At 48.8% G+C, this 17310-nt stretch overlaps 1 long non-coding RNA gene across 1 annotated transcript; it reads left to right on the forward strand.

Moving 5' to 3' along the window:
* The first annotated feature begins 316 nt into the window (after positions 1 to 316).
* Positions 317 to 3856, forward strand: LOC121363313. The gene is made up of 3 exons (XR_005956681.1): positions 317 to 1453; positions 1554 to 1835; positions 3062 to 3856. It is a non-coding gene; the product is annotated as an uncharacterized LOC121363313 (long non-coding RNA).
* Positions 3857 to 17310: the final 13454 nt, after the last annotated feature.

Here is a 17310-nt window from a genome sequence, read left to right on the forward strand (position 1 = left end):
CCATCCCTGGTGCAGAATCCATTCTCCACATCTTCACTCACTGCACGCTCACAAGTGGCAGCCCCCTGCTGATGCCAAGTGGCTTCTTGTGCCCCAGGCGAGTGTTGAACCCCGGCTGCTGGTTCCTTCTGGGGATGCTGGGGCTCCTTCCCAACTACATGAATGGAGCAGAATTCACTCTCTTCCAGCTCACAGCCTGCATCTCTCTGACAGGAACAAACAGCGCCTTGCTCCGGAGGCATCAGGAGCGCTGACAGATCCTTTGGGAGCTCGGCCTCGGGAACAGCTTCACAGCCGCGCTGATGGCACCCTGCAAGGGACACGCAGAGAGGTCGCTGCTGCTGCCGGCCCTGCGGGAGCCCGGGGCTCAGGAGGGCGCTGCCAGCTCTGGCTGCGCTGTCCCCGCTGCCCAGAGCTGCGGCAGCAGCTGCGGAGACAAGCGCAGCCTCCGGGAGCTCGGCGCTGCCCGCAGCCCCGGCCCCTGTGGCTCTGCAGCCGCTGCAGCCCAGCTCCGTGCCGGGACAGGCGCTGACAGCGGCTGCGAGCTGCCGCCTGCTGCTGGCCCGGGGCAGCTGCGGCTCGGAGTCCGCCTGCCGAGGGCCGAGAGCCAGCAGCGCCGGGCTGCTCGCCGCTGTGCCCCGCATTGCCTGCCCCGGCGCCTTGGAGCCCGGGCACACCGAGCTCAGCCGGCACGGCCGCTCTGGCTCCCTGCCCGTGTGAAAATGACCAGATAACTTTGGCTTTCACATTTACCTATTCGCCCATGCATGTTGTTAGTGATTACAGTTATTTCGATATAGTATCAATTATAACTCTTTTTAGGTCAATGCTAATATAATATATAATATATAATATTCAGCTTAATTATGCACTGCATTGCTCATAGAAATAGTAGTGTGAAGTATATAACATCTATGTATCACTTATGGAAATAACATGAATGTACTGTTATTGATCTTAACAAAACATCAGAAGTGAAAAATTATTTTGGTGACTAAAAACAGTGTGAATTCATCCACTGAGTCACCCATCCAATTGTTATATGTAGATAATGATATTATTTGCTCTTGCAATTAAAAGAGAAATATTGGGTGAATATTAAGAAAAGCTTTAGTGATGTATAGTTATGTTGTTGTAGTTCAGGTGTCTCTGTTTTCCCCGTAGTTCCCTTTTCCCTTTGTATTGTACCCATCAGACAGCAGGGGGTGTCCAGGACAGGTAGAAGAAAAGCGTGCACATGTGCACCTTGCATGGGGCAGTTGATAATAGAAAAGCGTGTTGCTTAGGGAGCGAGGCAAGGCAACACTTGACCTCCAATCCAGTTACAAGAACGCAGTCTCCACCCATAAATGGCAAGGAAGAGCTGACTGACAGACTTTGGGAGCGGCCAGGGCTGGCTGATGCAACCCCCAGGAGTATAAAAGCCTGAGCACCCATCTTGAAGTGGAACTGGGTATGTACGAGGGGCAGTTTCCAGCGCTGCAGCTTTTGCCTTATGTAGTCCTTTGTTGTATTTTTCTTAAGGTTTAATTAACCTTTTTTAATTTTCAAAGCAAGCAGTTGTTTCTCACACAAGTGGTAAGATAACTGTGACACAAACCAGAACACTGGAGGACAAGCAGAGAAGACCATGTTAAAATTAAGGAGGACAGCTAAAATATTACCAGAGGGTGTGAAACAGCAGGCTGGAGGCACCGGAAGAAATAAAAAATATTAACCGCACAGCCAGGACATCATGCATGCAAGTCTGAGTGTGAAGGAGTCAGAAAAAGGAGTTCCCAAAACATTAGAAAGTTCGAAAGAATGTCTGAATAATGCATCAAAGACACGAATATGTATGTATCTTAGCGAGGTAACAGCATAAATATAACACTGTCTGTATATCCTTGTGTTCTTTGGCTGTTTACTAGGAGCACCCACCGCTGGCAATATTGTCCTTTTTTATCCTATCACAATCATTATTATTATTATTATTATTATACTTTTAAAAACACTAAGCAGTGAATTCTGGTTTTCACACCAGTGACCGGGGGCAGCCGGCACAAGGAACTCGCCAGAACCCCCCCGTGCCCCTCAGCGCGGCCCCTCCGCCCGCAGCGAGCCCCGAGCCGGGGCACAACCCCCGCTCCCACCTGGCTGGAGCCGCCTCCGAGCTCCGCCGCCGCCCCGCCGGGCTCCGGGTGCCGCCGCCCCGCCGGGTTCGGGTGCCGCCGCCCCGCCAGGACACGAACGCTGCACCGCCAAAAATTTGAACGGAATTTGTGGGCGGCTCTCGGCCAATCGGCGCTCGGGAGCGCAGCCAGGGGCGGCGCGGAGGCGCGGCCATCCGGCACCCCGGCCGCTCTCCCGGCGCTCCCCGCTCCCCGGGATGGCCGCCTTCCCAGCTCTGGCGCTGCCGGCCCGGGTTGGGGACCTGATCCCGAGTCCCTTTGGCTCGGCGGAGCGCAGTGTGAGCCCGCTGCGGTTACATTTTGTACTACCCAGACTTTTAAGGATATGGATTGTTAGTTCGGTTCTGTTTGGTTATGATTTTAGTGTTGCTAAGATTAAGCAAAGTTAGATCTGAGTAAAGTTATGTTTTATTACTCTATTGAGTGAAGTTTGTTAAGAGTCATTTAAGTTGAGGTGTATTTCTGTCAGGTTTGAGTGTTGCTCACTTTGGACAAGGTCAAGTTTCAGTTTTCTTCACTTTAACCCTTTTCATCTTCTATTCCAGTGTCATAAGATCGGTTTTTATTCAGTATTAAAGATGTTAACTTTAAGTTCTCTTAAGTGTAGCTCTAATGCTGCTGAGGTGACATTGCACTGCAATTAATTTTAAATCCCAAGTTAATTTTGTTTCAATATATTTGTTTACATTGGAAGATGCAGTTATTTCCTTCTAGAGATGAGACAGATCCAGCAGAAACAGCAGTGATGGAACACTGACAAACACCTGCCCTTGGACAGAAGAAGACACAGTTTGCTGAGCCCTCGATCCTCTCACAGACTGCACAGGTGTCAGTGCTGCACTGCCCAACAGCATCATTCCTTGTCATCTCTTCTGTTTTATCTCCCACAGATAACACAGCAGAGTGGGGGTTGTTCTGCACTATGGCTGTGATCCACTGGGAGCTCTTCAGTGTTTCATTGCTATGGATCCATGAATGCTGGGAGAATATTGTCTCAAATTCCTGAGGCAGTCACTGCTGATGTCTTGGTTCCATCAGGTGGACTCACTGATTTTTAGAACAGGCATTGTTCATAAGATGTCATTACCTTGTTTATAGCTGGCTTTTCACAAACTTTGGCACATCTTTGTGTAACTGCCCACAGACACGTGTCACTTTGGCATCTCTGGTTTGTTCTGCAGCTGCAGGTGCCTCTCTCTGAACAGGCTGTCTGCAGCCTTCCCTGCACTGCCTCCTCAGCCTTTGGTCCCTTCTCTTGTTTCAGCAGGGCTGCTGTGCCTTGACCCAGGGCTGGCTCCTGATTCTCCTGTGGTTTCAGAGCTCCAGGATAAGATCTCTGGGCTCTGTGGAAAGCCCCATCTGAGCTGAGGCTCCTGTGGTCTGTACCGACCCCTGTGTGACACATCCTTGTGGGACAGGGCTGTGAGCTGCTGAGGGCAAGGCTGCTCTGCTCTGTGGCAATCAGACACAGCCCCAGGTATTCTCCCAGGAGCACTGCAGCAGTTTGCTGTCTTTGGGCATCTCACAGCTGCTATTATTGACAGACTTGCTTTTAAGGTGTGTGAGGGAGACCCTCCCACTGAGGGTCTGGGCTCTGGCCAGGCCCTGCCTCCACCTGCTCGGAAAATTGCCAACAAACCCAGGTGTTTTCTGCCTCAAAACTCGATTCAAGTCTCTTGCACTTGGCAGTTTGACCCTCTAACAATAGGACAGCTGAATCTATTTTTACAGTGAGCTTGGACACCTTTCCCAGGAATGGCTCTCCAGGTCCTCACTGAAACGAGGTTTGTCAGCTGCTGCAGCCTCTGGGTGATGGTGCAGTATTTAAGACATTGACAATCATCCAATTTCCCATGTGTTATTAATTATCTGTATTATCTGACTTATTCTTGATTACTGTCAGTATCTTGTTTCACTGCATATATTGTTTTGTTTTGATGTTCCCTCCATGTTCATAGCAAGAGACATGCATGTTATTTTTAAAACAACAAGAAAGGGGAATTGGCTCCTAAGGAATGTGTGAACAATGCACTATTTATGCTAAAAGTATTTCTAAAGGCTTTTCTGTAAGTGTCACAGTGAGGGTGGCTGTGACAAACCTCTCTGGTTCCTGACTTCAGGCGAGGGTGGTGAAAAGGAAAAGGAGCAGCTTAGATGGGGCTGCCCAGAAAGAACTTTAATAAAGGGTGAGAAACAACAAACGTGGAGAAGCCGTGCACAACAGGAGGGACAGGATCCAAAGACCCCAAACAAAGGGGAAGCAACAATTTATAGACTCGGGGGTGGAACATTCTAGAACTGTAACCATAGGGGGGAAACAAGCAAGCACAAGGGGAGCAGAAATTGGGCAACTTCACACAAAAACACCAAAGGCTTTTGGGGGAACTCTCAGGCTGGCCCTGAATTAAACAAATGATTCCCAGGGCTTGGAACCAATGCCTGGGTCTTTTGGGGTAAAATCCAGCTGACTCTGGGTCACAGCGGGGCCAGTCCCACACATGAGGATCTGCAGCTGAGTGTGCAGTGGCAAGGCCTGGCTGACTGATGAACTGAGGGAGAAGGCAGAAGAAGCAGCTCTGGGTTGGGTTTTGGCCATGGCAGTGAATTCCCTTCCCCAAGCAGCAGCTCCATCCGTCCTCCTCCAAAATCGAGAGAGAGAGAGCCAGCAGCTGACAGAGCCTTCTTCACAGTCAAGTGCCTGATGCCAAAAGTGGGATTCCTCCTCACCAAGTGTCAGCTGCTCTTCTTCCTCTTCCAAGAACAGTCCAAAAGTGTCACCTTCAGGCCCTCGGGAACAGCTTCACAGCCGCGCTGATGGCACCCTGCAAGGGACACGCAGAGAGGTCACTGCTGCTGCCGGCCCTGCGGGAGCCCGGGGCTCAGGAGGGCGCTGCCAGCTCTGGCTGCGCTGTCCCCGCTGCCCAGAGCTGCGGCAGCAGCTGCGGAGACAAGCGCAGCCTCCGGGAGCTCGGCGCTGCCCGCAGCCTCGGCCCGTGTCCTCGCCGGGTTCCGGGTGCCTCCGCTGCTCCGGTCCTGGCTACACATACCGTGCACGACCGCCGCCACCGCAGGTTAGAGCCGAGGGTGTGGGAGAGGTATTGGCTGCTTTTGCCAAGCAGCCTGCGGGGAAAGTGGCTCGGAGCTCGCCTGCCGGCCGCCAAGAAGAGATCGTATGTAATGACGTGACCGCTGGGGATTACATTTAATATCTGGGAACCAATTTGGCGGGCCGGGCGCTTGGAGATGAGATCGGCCCTCAGTATCTGCCCGGCTGGTCGGCTCTAAAATGCGATGGGAGCCAGGAGCTGAAAACTGCGCTAAGAAAAAGGGCCCAACACCGGAGAAGCTGCTGAAGAACCGCAGCCCCTGGGGGATCTCAACAGGCGGATGCGGCCGCCGGGGGGGGGGCGGGGCCAGGAACTTCCCAACGGTGGCTGTTCTCGCAGTCTGCCGGCCTGTGCAGTTCAGGCAGATCAAATCAATCCCACTTGTCGGAGATTTCCACCACCTGCTATTTCCCCCCTCTTTTTCTGCATGGATTTCACAGCTCTTGGTTTCCTCCCACAGAGCTGGAAAGCAAAATGCCCGCCTGCCCCATGGCCATCCCCGGTGCCTTCCACCGCTCCAGCCTTGTCCCTCTTTCTCTCCTCTTTACTTTGCTCCACTTTCTCCCTCCTCCTCCTCCTCTCCCTGCCAGCTGGCAGCAAAGCCATTTCACCCACTGGCACCAGCTGCCTGCTCTCCCTCGCTCCCATTTTGCCCCCTCGGAACTCCCGGAGCCGCCGTGGGGCCGGGTCATGGTGCAGGGAATGATGGCAGGGATTCTTGGGCTGGGCCGGGCCAGGCCAGGGCCCCGGGGCAGCAAAACCGCTCTGTGCCTCTGCTGCTGCCCCTGGGCAGCCTCCCGGCCCCGCTTCCCCACCGGCGGAAGCGGTGGCCTCAGCGGCCCTGCTGATCCCGCCGGGACGCCCGCTCTGGGATGCCCATACTGCCCATACTGTGTCTCGGTTCACGGCGGCCTCGCCCCTGGACCAGGAGCTGCCGAATGCTGCTGGCACAGGGCACCTGCGGCTCGGTGTTCGCGTCTCGAGGGTTAAGACGTGCTCAGGATTGTACCCCGCATTCCCTGTCCCAGCGGGTTGGATCCCGGGGACACTGAGCGCCGGCACGGCTGCTTTGGGTCCCTGTCTGTGAACGGGGGAGCCCAGCGAAAGGAACTCGTCAGAAATCCACCATGCCTACACCACCCCCCCACACCTCCCGCAGCGAGCCCCGAGCTGGGGCAGCACCGACCGCAGGTCCCACCTGGGCTGGAGCCCCCGTCGAGCTCCGGGTGCCGCCGCCTCGCCGGGCTCCGGCTGCCGCCGCTCCGCAGTGACACGAACGCGCTGTCCGCCGGTCCGGTCCCGAAGCACAAACCGCAGGCAGGTAGAACCGAGAGCACCCTAATGGCCGCTTGATCAATCAGCGTTCGGGCTCGGAGGCATATCCCGGTCCCTCCGCGGCCGCGCTGCCTTTGCCGGGATGGCCGCCTTCCCCGCTCTGGCGCTGCCGGCCCGGATTGGGGACCTGATCTCGAGTCCCTTTGGCTCGGCGGAGCGCAGGGCGAGCCCGCGGCGGTGTCGCAGGCGCGGCCCGCGCGTGGCTGCCCCTAGCACAATGGAATTTCTTTAACAGAAATGCTGATAACATTTACCATAGGCTATTACACTAAATACAATCTCGAGAAGCTCCCGGTTTGTTCAGCAGTTTGCCAGAGTCTACATTGCTGTCTCTTTTGGTACAATTGCACTTTAAAAAGACTTAATAAAGTTATGGTTCCTTAAAATTTGTGGCTACCGTCAGTTTTTCTCAGTGTTAAATGACATAGGGTCAACACATTTGTCACACTTTTCTAATCCCTCCAGTAAATCCATCCTGGCATCATTTCAGCCACACTTGGTTCACATTTTCAGTGCCCTTTGGTATAAATAGCAGCAGAATAAGTTACATTTTGTAGTACCCAGAACTGTTAAGGATATGGATTGTTAGTTCAGTTCTGTTGTATTTGGTTATGATTTTAGTGTTGCTCAGATTAAGCAAATTAAGATCTGACTAATGTTATGTTTTATTACTCTGTTAATTTTGTTAAGTGTCATTTGTCTCAAGGTGTATTTCTACAGGTGTTATAAATGAGAAGCTTGACTAGGCCAATATTCAAGCAGCAATCAATTTATTAATTAATATGGTAAAGTATGAGCAATACAGCGCTGGGTACAGCGGGGGAAGTTTTCCCTCCAACTGCACACTGATGGTTGAGGCAACTCAACCAGGGTACTCGTAAGCTTTCTCAGCAGTTTCTATTCCCAATTTTTACGACACAATTCTGTACACTATTGTGATTTAGTTTTTCTCAGGATGTATCTCAGAAAAGAGTGTCCCCAGATGGTGGGGTCCAGCTTCCGAAAGAAGAAAGAAGTCTCCCAGCTGGTGAGGTCCAGATTCCAGATGCGGGTTCACCTTTTAATTGCAAGGACTATAAATCTCATAACAGTGGTGTCCAGCTTCCCTTGGCTGAAACTATCAATCCTTGAGTTGATGTTCATCTTCCTTTCTCAAGCTGCTTTTCAATATTTTGTTAAGACCTTGAGATAAGCATGTTTCCTTTTTATATATTTTAAAACTATAGTTTCAAAGATCCTTACTACAAGCAATATTCTAAAATTATACTTCAAAAGGTTATTATTGCAAAACTCTTTTTAGCTAGCAGCAGAAAGTTCCTGTCAAACAGCAACATCTTTAAAGTTTTAATTGGAATGCTCCTAAATCAACTTAAGACTTATAAAGGTTAATTGCAAACAAAGGACAGGTTTATAAATCTCATAGCAGTGGTGTCCAGCTTCCCTTGGCTGAAACTATCAATCCTTGAGTTGATGTTCATCTTCCTTTCTCAAGCTGCTTTTCAATATTTTGTTAATGGGTCGAGATAAGCATGTTTCCTTTTTATATATTCTAAAGCTATAGTTTCAAAGACCCTTACTACAAGCAATATTCTAAAATTATACTTCAAAAGGTTATTATTGCAAAACTCTTTTTAGTTAGAAGCAGAAAGTTCCTGTCAAACAGCAACATCCTTAAAGCTTTAATTCGAATGCTCCTAAATCAACTTAAGACTTATAAAGGTTAATTGCAAACAAAGGATAGGTTCAAAGGCCTTCTTCCATGCTTTACTTCCTTAGTTATTTATTAGAATTGTCTTTATAACTGTCCCATGGTCAGTTTCCACACACATCACAATCACAGATACACACGTTGCCTGTATGTACCTGACATGAAACACAGCTTTGCATTTCACGGGAAGGACATGGATTTGCCTCTGAGAACACAGGGGGTTAAAAGCAGAGAACTCCCAAGGGAAAGCTCTCTTGGTTTGGTCCATGTTATAAATGAAAAATAGCCAATTTTGATAAAAAAAATTAAAATAAAATTTATTTCGTGACCGTAATACAGTCCCGACAGCCACCAATCAATCAGACAGCATACCACTCCCGGGAGGTGAGCCGGGTGGACGTGAGATTGGTCTCGCTAGCACCAAATCCTCCTCGTCCACACCACCTGCTCTGAGGCAGCGGTTCTTATATGATTTATTTTGCCCACGGCAGAGTCTCTTTGTCTCTTTCTAAGTTCTTCATATTCAAGTTGGTTTCATTCTTTGGTTTGGGCCGCACGAAGCCTCCGTCAGGGAATAGGATAATACACTTCCCCGATTCCCGGAATCTGGCATTCAGATGGAAGGTGTTGATGGCTCTGGTCCTCTCAGATAGGTATCTTGTCTGGGCCATCATCGCTTGGGTGTTACTGGGTGTAGGTTCTTGTGAATGCCCATCTCCTGTGCAGCCAAAGTTTCCTTCGCATGTAAATGTTGTGGTATCTCTCTGTCCATCTGCCCCGGTTTCGCCATCCTGGGGAAGAATATCTCCCCTCCCTTGTGTACTGGCCGTTTCTTTTACACATATATATTTTATACATCTTTTATTTCCATGAATTACTAACCATATTTCTAACAATTCCCTCCCCTCTTTTATCAACACATTGATTTGTGGATTATTCGAAAAATTAACCCACGTGTTTTATTTTTAGCTTTTTTAGTGAATCTATACCCATGACTTCCCTTTTTTAATTGTCCTGAGGTATTTCCTGGTATTCTCTGAGTTCTGACCTGTTATGCTCAATTTGCTTTTCAAATTGAGCTAGGGCGTTAGCTGCCCATTTATGTGGAGTATCCCCTCTAATTTCATAATTTTCAACACCGGGTTAGTTTTCCCTGTTGCAAGTTCTGGGTCCACAGGCATGGCTGTGATTTGCATCCCTTGTACTACTGAGTGTATGAGTCGGATAAAGCGAGGGATCAGACAGGGTAGGAACTGTCCATAGGTTCCGGCTATGGAACAGAGTATAAAGAATATTAACTTCTTCCACCACGCCCCATTAAACAGGTTGTCCCACCAGGAAGCGTTTAGGATTGAGTTCCACTTCTGGATGGGTACATGTGTGACCCTTTTTATTTCAGCTGCGAGTCCTCGGATAGTCTCCCCATAATCGTCAATTGCAATGCAGCATTCAGACTCATTGAGTTTGCCACATACTCCCCCTTCTTCTGCTAACAGGTAATCCAGTGCTATCCTATTCTGATAGACAAAAGCCCTCATCTGGGAGTGCTGCCTTGATAGTAACTCCAGGGCATCTGCAGTGTGGTTGGATACGATTTCTACCACTGCCTGGAGTCTGATTAAACGGTTCAGGAGATATATTGGGGTACGGTAACCCCAACTACCATCCTGAGCTCAGGTAGCGGGCCCGTAATATTTGATAATACGTTCCGCAGGCCATTCCTCCTCTCCCCATTTCTGGCTACCTTCAAAAATTGGGAATTTCTTTCTTACCTCTCTCTTTTGACAGTCCAGGGTCTCGTATAGGGGAGCCCCTAGTGAGCTGCTTTCTGATCGAGGCAAGGTGAAGAAAGCTGGTCTGATCAACCCCAGGGTGCATGACCCCTTTCATTTCCAAGGCAGCTCACTGTATGCTTTTTTTCCGACAAATCCAATATATTCCATTCGGTGCTTTCCAATTCTTTACATCCTTTGGTTTATCCCAAAAGTCTCTTAACCCCCCTAGGGACTGGAAAAGGTTAGCCCCAGCCTTCTTGTTCCAGCAAAGTCCTATCCTTTCACATTGGTTATTTTTCTCCTGACTCCAGTACCCTGAGGGAGGTTCTGGTTGCCACCTTTGGTTTTTGTTATCTGAGTTTAAGGCCAGCATGGAAATGCAGGGAGTGAAACCTACGATCTCCATATATTCCTTTCCTTTCCTGCTTATACAAATTGTCCCAATTACCCGCTTGTCCAAAATCCATCCCTCGCATCGTTGAAATAATCTGGAAATTTTGGTATGATTCCACTTTAGTAGCTGTTCTGGGGTTAACCCTTCTCCTTTCCAAGGCCACTTTTTGGCCGATTTTAACCCCCCACATATCCAACAATTTGATAGACCTAACTCTGTAGCAATTTCCTGCATGAGGTCTATAAATAAGTTTTTGTCTGATGCAGGCAGACCAAACTCATTATATTGCTTTTCCAATTGTTCGTAGTGTTCACTTAAAATTTTTAATCTTTCCTGCTCTATCCTGCATTTTCTCATTTCTGATTCCTGCCTTTTTAATTCTTGAGTGATCTGTTGGATTTTACTTTCAGGGTCCACTCCTTCTTTATTCTGGGGAAAAACAAAAGGTTTTATAATATTGGAGGCAGGCTCGGTCATCGTGATCTTCAAGTAAATCTATGATGACTGGTTCCTTTCCCAAAGGCATCTTATTCTCATATTTCAGATTCTCCCCCACTCAATACATTTTCCCCCCCATTGTCCACATTCCCAGCTGTTCGTTGTTATAGCATAACTTATTCACTCGGTAATAACCCACAAAAATTGATTCCATTCTTCCCCCAGTCCATACAGTACGATTGCACTTATCGCATATTGGAATCTTAACAGGTTCAATACCGCGCCTTTGTCTTACATGGGTTGACTTACCCATTCTGGACGCTGCCTCCTGCAGGATGCAGGCTTTTCCCCCCTCTTTTATACAAGCTCCGTATCAAGTGCCATATAACCAACAGTACCTGCTTACTGTGCCTTTAGTGCAGTCTCTAGAGGTGAGGTTAGATGAAGCCTCCGCTTCACCCTGACCACCCTCAGTGCAAACTCTACAAATCCAGCTGGGGTCCCACTGATCCAAATTGTTTTGGCTTTCGGCATACGCGCTAGTCCTGAGGCACATGACTAGACTCAGGCTCATCAGGGTTACTCCGACTATCATTCCTCTGCCCCCACTCTCACCCACTGGGTTGCCACCAGCAGCAGGGAGAACCATCTTCTTGGCAGCAGGAAGTAGTTTCATGGAGATCATGGCTAGCCCTAGCTGCGTATCGTCGCTTAAAAATTCCCCACCAGCTGAGTCTCACTGGCCGGACACTGCAGGGTACTTTCTTTCCTTTCCGGCATTCGACCGATAAAATTTGGGCCCGATATTGAAGCTTTCCCCTTAATCCGTTCTGAAAAAGCCTAAACCACAGTATGGAGTCTGCTTCAATCACTCACAGTTCTGTGAGGAGCGTCAAGAATAGGTTAGTCACACATACTTCGTGGTTAAAACAATCTTCACACAGACCCCTGGGCCTCACCCCTCTTTCACAGTACGCCACCCACGTTATTTTACAATAAAAACACCTAAATGATACAAATGGGTGACAAGGGCAGTCCGGCTCTTGGCATTCTATCCGGTCGATCTCGGTCATTAGCGTGGTCTGCGCAGAGTTAGCTTAAGATTTCCAGGAGGAGAGACAACCTGCCACTCGTGTGTGTCCCTTTGAGATTCCACTCGTTTGACTCTGGATGCGTGCATCCAACCCTTTTCAGCGGTTTGTACTGCTGTATCTGTGGTCAAAAGAACAAGAAAAGGCCCTTCCCAATGAGGGGATAATGGTATGTCCTTCCAGGTTTTTTATAAGGACGTGGTCTCCGGGTCGGACAGGATGAATGGAAAAACCCACAGGAGTCTCTTGCATTATAATTCCTTGTTTTCTTGGTTCTTGTAGGTTTCTGTTAATAGCTACCAGATATTGTCTTATTTGCCCGTCCTCAATTCTGGGGTGCCCTATCGGCATTCCGTGTTCATAGGGCATCCTATATAACACCTCAAAAGGTGATATCCCTGTTTCTGAATTTGGCAGAGTCCTGATATTTAGTAGAGCTAGAGGCAGGCATTTAATCCAGGACATCTTGGTTTCTAATATTAATTTGTTAATTGTGCCTTAAGTGTTTGGTTCATCCGCTCGACTTGACCAGAGCTTTGTGGGTGCCAAGGGGTATGATATTCCCAGCGGATTCCCAAGGCTTCTGCCATTTGCCTTATTACCCTAGAGGTAAAATGGGTGCCTTGATCTGAGTCAATATATTTTACCAGTCCGTATCTAGGCACAATTTCTTCTAACAATATTTTTGATACCACCTGTGTGGTTGCCTGGGAGCTAGGAAATGCCTCTACCCCGTGTGTAAGTTTGTCTACTATGACTAGTAGACATCGGTACCTTCCTGCCTTTGGCAGATGAGTGAAGTTGATCTGGACCCTTTCAAAGGGCCGATATGTCACCAGTGGGCGGCTTGCCATTGCTGTTTGTTTTGCTCGGTTTCAATTTATTCTCTGACATATCATGCACCCCTGTACTTCTTGCTTTGCTAATTCATATATTCCTTTACACCCAAAGAATCTTAGGAACTGATCCGCTAGCGCCTGGGTTCCCCAATGGGTCTGTGCATGTAACCTCTTCAAAATTTTCCGTGTGTATTCCTTAGATACTAATTCTCTCCCATCAGGTAATTTCCACTTGCTTCCATCTAACTTCCCCCCCATCTTTTTATATTCCTCAATTTCTTTTTCAGAGAGGCGGGGGGGAAATTCCCATGTTTCCCCTTCATAAATCTCTGGGGTACTTACCTGTAGGAGTGCTGCGTGTTTTGCCTCCTTGTTGCAGTGTGATGTCATGATTTGCCTCAGTTTCCCCTGGGTCCTTCCTGAAATCTCCTTCCCCAGGTGGGTTGTCAATCACCCTTCCTTTACCCCACCCTTGACCCCTGCTGGTCAATGTCTATCAACCCAGAAATTCCAAGGAGAGGTCGAGCAATTGGCAGGTTCAAAGGATGCTCTCCACCCCCTGGGGGGCCATTGGCCCACCCAGGTGTCCCTCTCACCTGAGACCCCCTCCCCTGTGCCTGGCTGGTGCTCCCTGGGTCCCCTCCCCTGCCCCTCTGCCCAGGTAAAAGGATGAGGAGACCTCGCGGTGGGGACCAGGAGAGACTTCTGTTAGAGAGTTCATGGGAGTTATTGCAAGATTCAGAGACCGTGCCATCGAAAAAAACCTCTGGATTAAAGCTCTCTATCGGGACCCGCTCCTTTCTTCACCTCGCCTTAAAGGAACCTCCAGCTCAGGAAGGCCTGAGGAGTGACCCCCTCAAAGAAAGCTCCAGCTGCAAGCACTGGAGCTCAGGGCATGCCCGGACTTGTCTCCACGTGCTCAGCTGTGACCACAGGTACTGAACAGCATCTCTGGGGAGAAAACACCACAGGTGCTGCTATTTGGTCAGCAGCCGAGGCCAGGCAGACCAAGGCAGTCCCGTCTGTAATACTGGTACACGCCAATACCTCCTGGTCCGCTAGATTGTTACCCCTTGTTTTAAACTGAGTTCCCATTTGATGCCCTTTCACATGCACTATAGCAATGGTTTTGGGTTCCCTTATAGCTGCCAGTATTTGTTTTATCAATTCTTCATGCACTAGTCCCTATCCCTTAGTGCTAATCAACGCCCTTTCTTCCCAGATTTTTCCAAACGTGTGAACTACCCCAAAAGCGTAGCACCACATATAGTTCACACGCCTGAGCCGACCATCCTGCATTTAGGGGACCTGATTCTACTGTTTCTCCGGTTACCCCAGCTACGATAGCGTATCCAGTTTTTTGCTTTCCTTCTACAACCCTGGCTGACCCATCCACGAACCATTTCTCCCCTGTTTCAAATTCTTCCTCCTCCAAATCAGGTCTGATTTTTGTTTGCAACTGGACTATCTCAGCACAATCGTGGGTGGGTACATCCGAGGCTTCCCCGTGTAAGAACTGATCCGGGTTTTGGGCTGTTGTGGTCTTAAGTTCCAAATCGTGAGAGTGAATCAGAATAGCCTCGTATTTCAGGAGCCGTGCGTCGGTGAGCCATTTTTCTGCCTTTTGTTGTAAAATATTCCTGAAACTGTGAGGGGAATATACCTCTAAAGGAGCCCCAAAAGTTACTTTCTTGGCCTCTTTTACTAACACCACCGTGGCCACTATAGCCTGGAGGCATGTGTGCCACCCCCTGCTGACAGTGTCTAATAGCTTTGATACATAACCCACCGGTTTCCTTGATCCTGCCCAATTTTGTGTTAACACCCCATACGCAGTGTGATTACTTACATCTACAAACAGTTGGAAAGGTCTTTTTACGTCTGGCAGGCTCAATACCGGAGCTACTATGAGAGACTCTTAGTTCTCTAAAACTCCTCTCATCCTGCTCATTCCACTTAGGTTTTTCTGTAGTTAACTTTTCATACAAGAATTTTACTTTTTCACTGTATCCCTCAATCTATTGCCGACAGAAGCCCGAAAGTCCCAAAATTTGCCTTACTTCCCATTTCGATTGAGGTGAGGGCAGGGAGATAATCCCTGCAATTCTCTCAGGATCTAGCTTTTTCTTCCCCTTTACAAGCCAGTGACCCAGATACTTTACCTCCGGTTCCGTAAATTGGAATTTAGTTTTTGAAACCTTTAAACCTCTATTTCCCAAAAAATTTAACAGGGCAATGGTGGTTATCCTAATCCCTTCTTCATTACGTCCTGCAATCAATAGGTCATCCACATGTTGCAGCAGCTTGGTCCCTTTTATCGGGACAAATTCACCTAAAAGTTGCTCAAGGGCCTGACCAAACAGGTTAGGTGAGTCTACAAATCCCTGGGGCAGGGAGGTCCACCGGAGTTGCTGTTTACGGTTTGTCTCCGGATCTTCCCATTGAAAAGCAAAATAATTTCGGCTTTCCTCTGCCAGAGGGCATGGCCAGAAAGCATCTTTCAAATCAATCACACTACACCAGATATCCTCTGGTGAGACATTATTTGATAGGGTATATGGGTTGGGGACCGTGGGGAGCAAAGTTTTAGTCCTTTGGTTTACCACCCTAAGATCTTGTACAAGGCGATAGCTCCCGTCCGGCTTCTGGACAGCAAGAATGGGAGTATTATGCCTTGTCATACAAGGTTCCAAGGTCCCCTTCCGAATTAGATCATCTATTACTGGTTTCAAACCCCACCGACCCTCTAGGGGTATCGGGTACTGTTTTACCCTGATGGGGTCCTCCGTCTTCTCAATTTCTATACAGATAGGTTCCATTTCCAATTTCCCCGCCTCCCCTCCTGTATGCCATACTTTGGGATTGATTTTTCCCTCATCTTCTGAGGTCAGCTTATATAGACTTACCACAAGCTGTGATTCCTGCACTATCAAGCTTATGCCTAAACTTACCATTAAGTCTCTCCCCAACAGATTATAATTGGCCTCTTCTACCAGCAACATACTCCCTAAGCAAATTTTATTCTCAGATTCCACCTCTACATTCTTTATCACCGGTACCTTAAAGGGTTCCCCTTTTGCTCCAATTACCATCATGGAGTCTTCACTCCTTGAACACCCCTGAGGTAAATGTTGTACCATAGTTCTCTCTGCACCTGAGTCTACTAAAAACACTGTTTCTTGTTTCTGGGGTCCAATCCAAAGTTTTATCAAGGGCTCTCTCAGTGTTACAGACCCCAAATTAAAAAGCCCCTGACACCTCTAGTCCTCCTGGAACATCTTCTCGTCTTTCATTCTTTTCTTGCACTCTCTTCAGAAGTGTCCCTTCTGTCTGCAGTAGTAGCACTCCGGCACCTCCCTCTGCCAGGGTGCAGGTTTCTTTGGAGGATGCGCAGGTTTTCCCGAAGGTTTCCAAGTACATGCCGCTTCTCCTGCAGTGGGATCTTTTTCCTGTTTCTGGGCTTCCCAGACTGCTGCTACTAGGACCTTAGCCTGCACCTTTTGCTTCTCATCCTCCCTCCGCATGTATACCTTCTGAGCCTCCCGCAACAACTCTTGCAATGACCTTTCCTGCCAGTCCTCTAATTTTTCTAACTTTTTCCATATATCCTCCCATGATTTTGCCACGAATTGTGTTTTTAATAATATGACTCCTACCGGGGAGTCAGGGTTGGTACCCAAATACATTTGGAGACTCTTCCTCAGCCTTTCTAGCCATTCAGTAGGAGTCTCGTCCCTCCCCCAAGGCTTCCCCAAATTCTGCCCCTTTGGTACCGCCCCTCGGATACCTTGGATAACCGTGTTCCTTAGTTCTATCATCTTTTGCCTATCTTCCTCTATTTGGGCATTTCAGAATGGCCTTTGGTTGGGCCATTTAACCTCCCCACTCCCCCCTTGCGGGTTTCTGTGTTCCCAATCCTTTATTGCAGCCACTCGTATCATGTCTCAGCATTAAACAACGATCTCATAATAGCACACATATCATCATATGAATAAATGTTATTCCCCAAAAATTCATCTAGTTGCTCTGCCACCCCCAAAGGATCATCCATGATTTTCCCCATCTCCTTTTTGAATGCCCGCACATCCCCTGAGTTTATTGGTACATTTACATAAGCAATGACCCCCGGAGCAGTCGGGACCTCTCTGAGTGGAAAAAGTCCCAGCTGTCCCTCCTCGTCTTTGCTATTGTCTGCATGTACTTTCCGGGTCTTACGTCTCGTGCAGCTGGCGGGTGGGGATTCTTTCCCTGTTGATGGATGTGCCCATGCAGTGTTCTCCTCGGGTTGCGTGGGAGGAGGTAGAAGGGACCGGGTCTGTTCCGATGGGGAGGGGTTCGCTGGTGCTGGCTCCTGCGGGACTTCAGGCGGCGGTGCCTGCGGTGTTACTGGGCGGTATCCGGGCTTCTCGGGTTCGGGGAGAGGCCCATGCATCTGATGGTTTGGGTACAGGG

The sequence above is a fragment of the Pyrgilauda ruficollis genome, unplaced genomic scaffold, assembly GCF_017590135.1.
Source record: "Pyrgilauda ruficollis isolate IOZ18807 unplaced genomic scaffold, ASM1759013v1 scaffold705, whole genome shotgun sequence".
Lineage (NCBI taxonomy): Eukaryota > Metazoa > Chordata > Aves > Passeriformes > Passeridae > Pyrgilauda > Pyrgilauda ruficollis.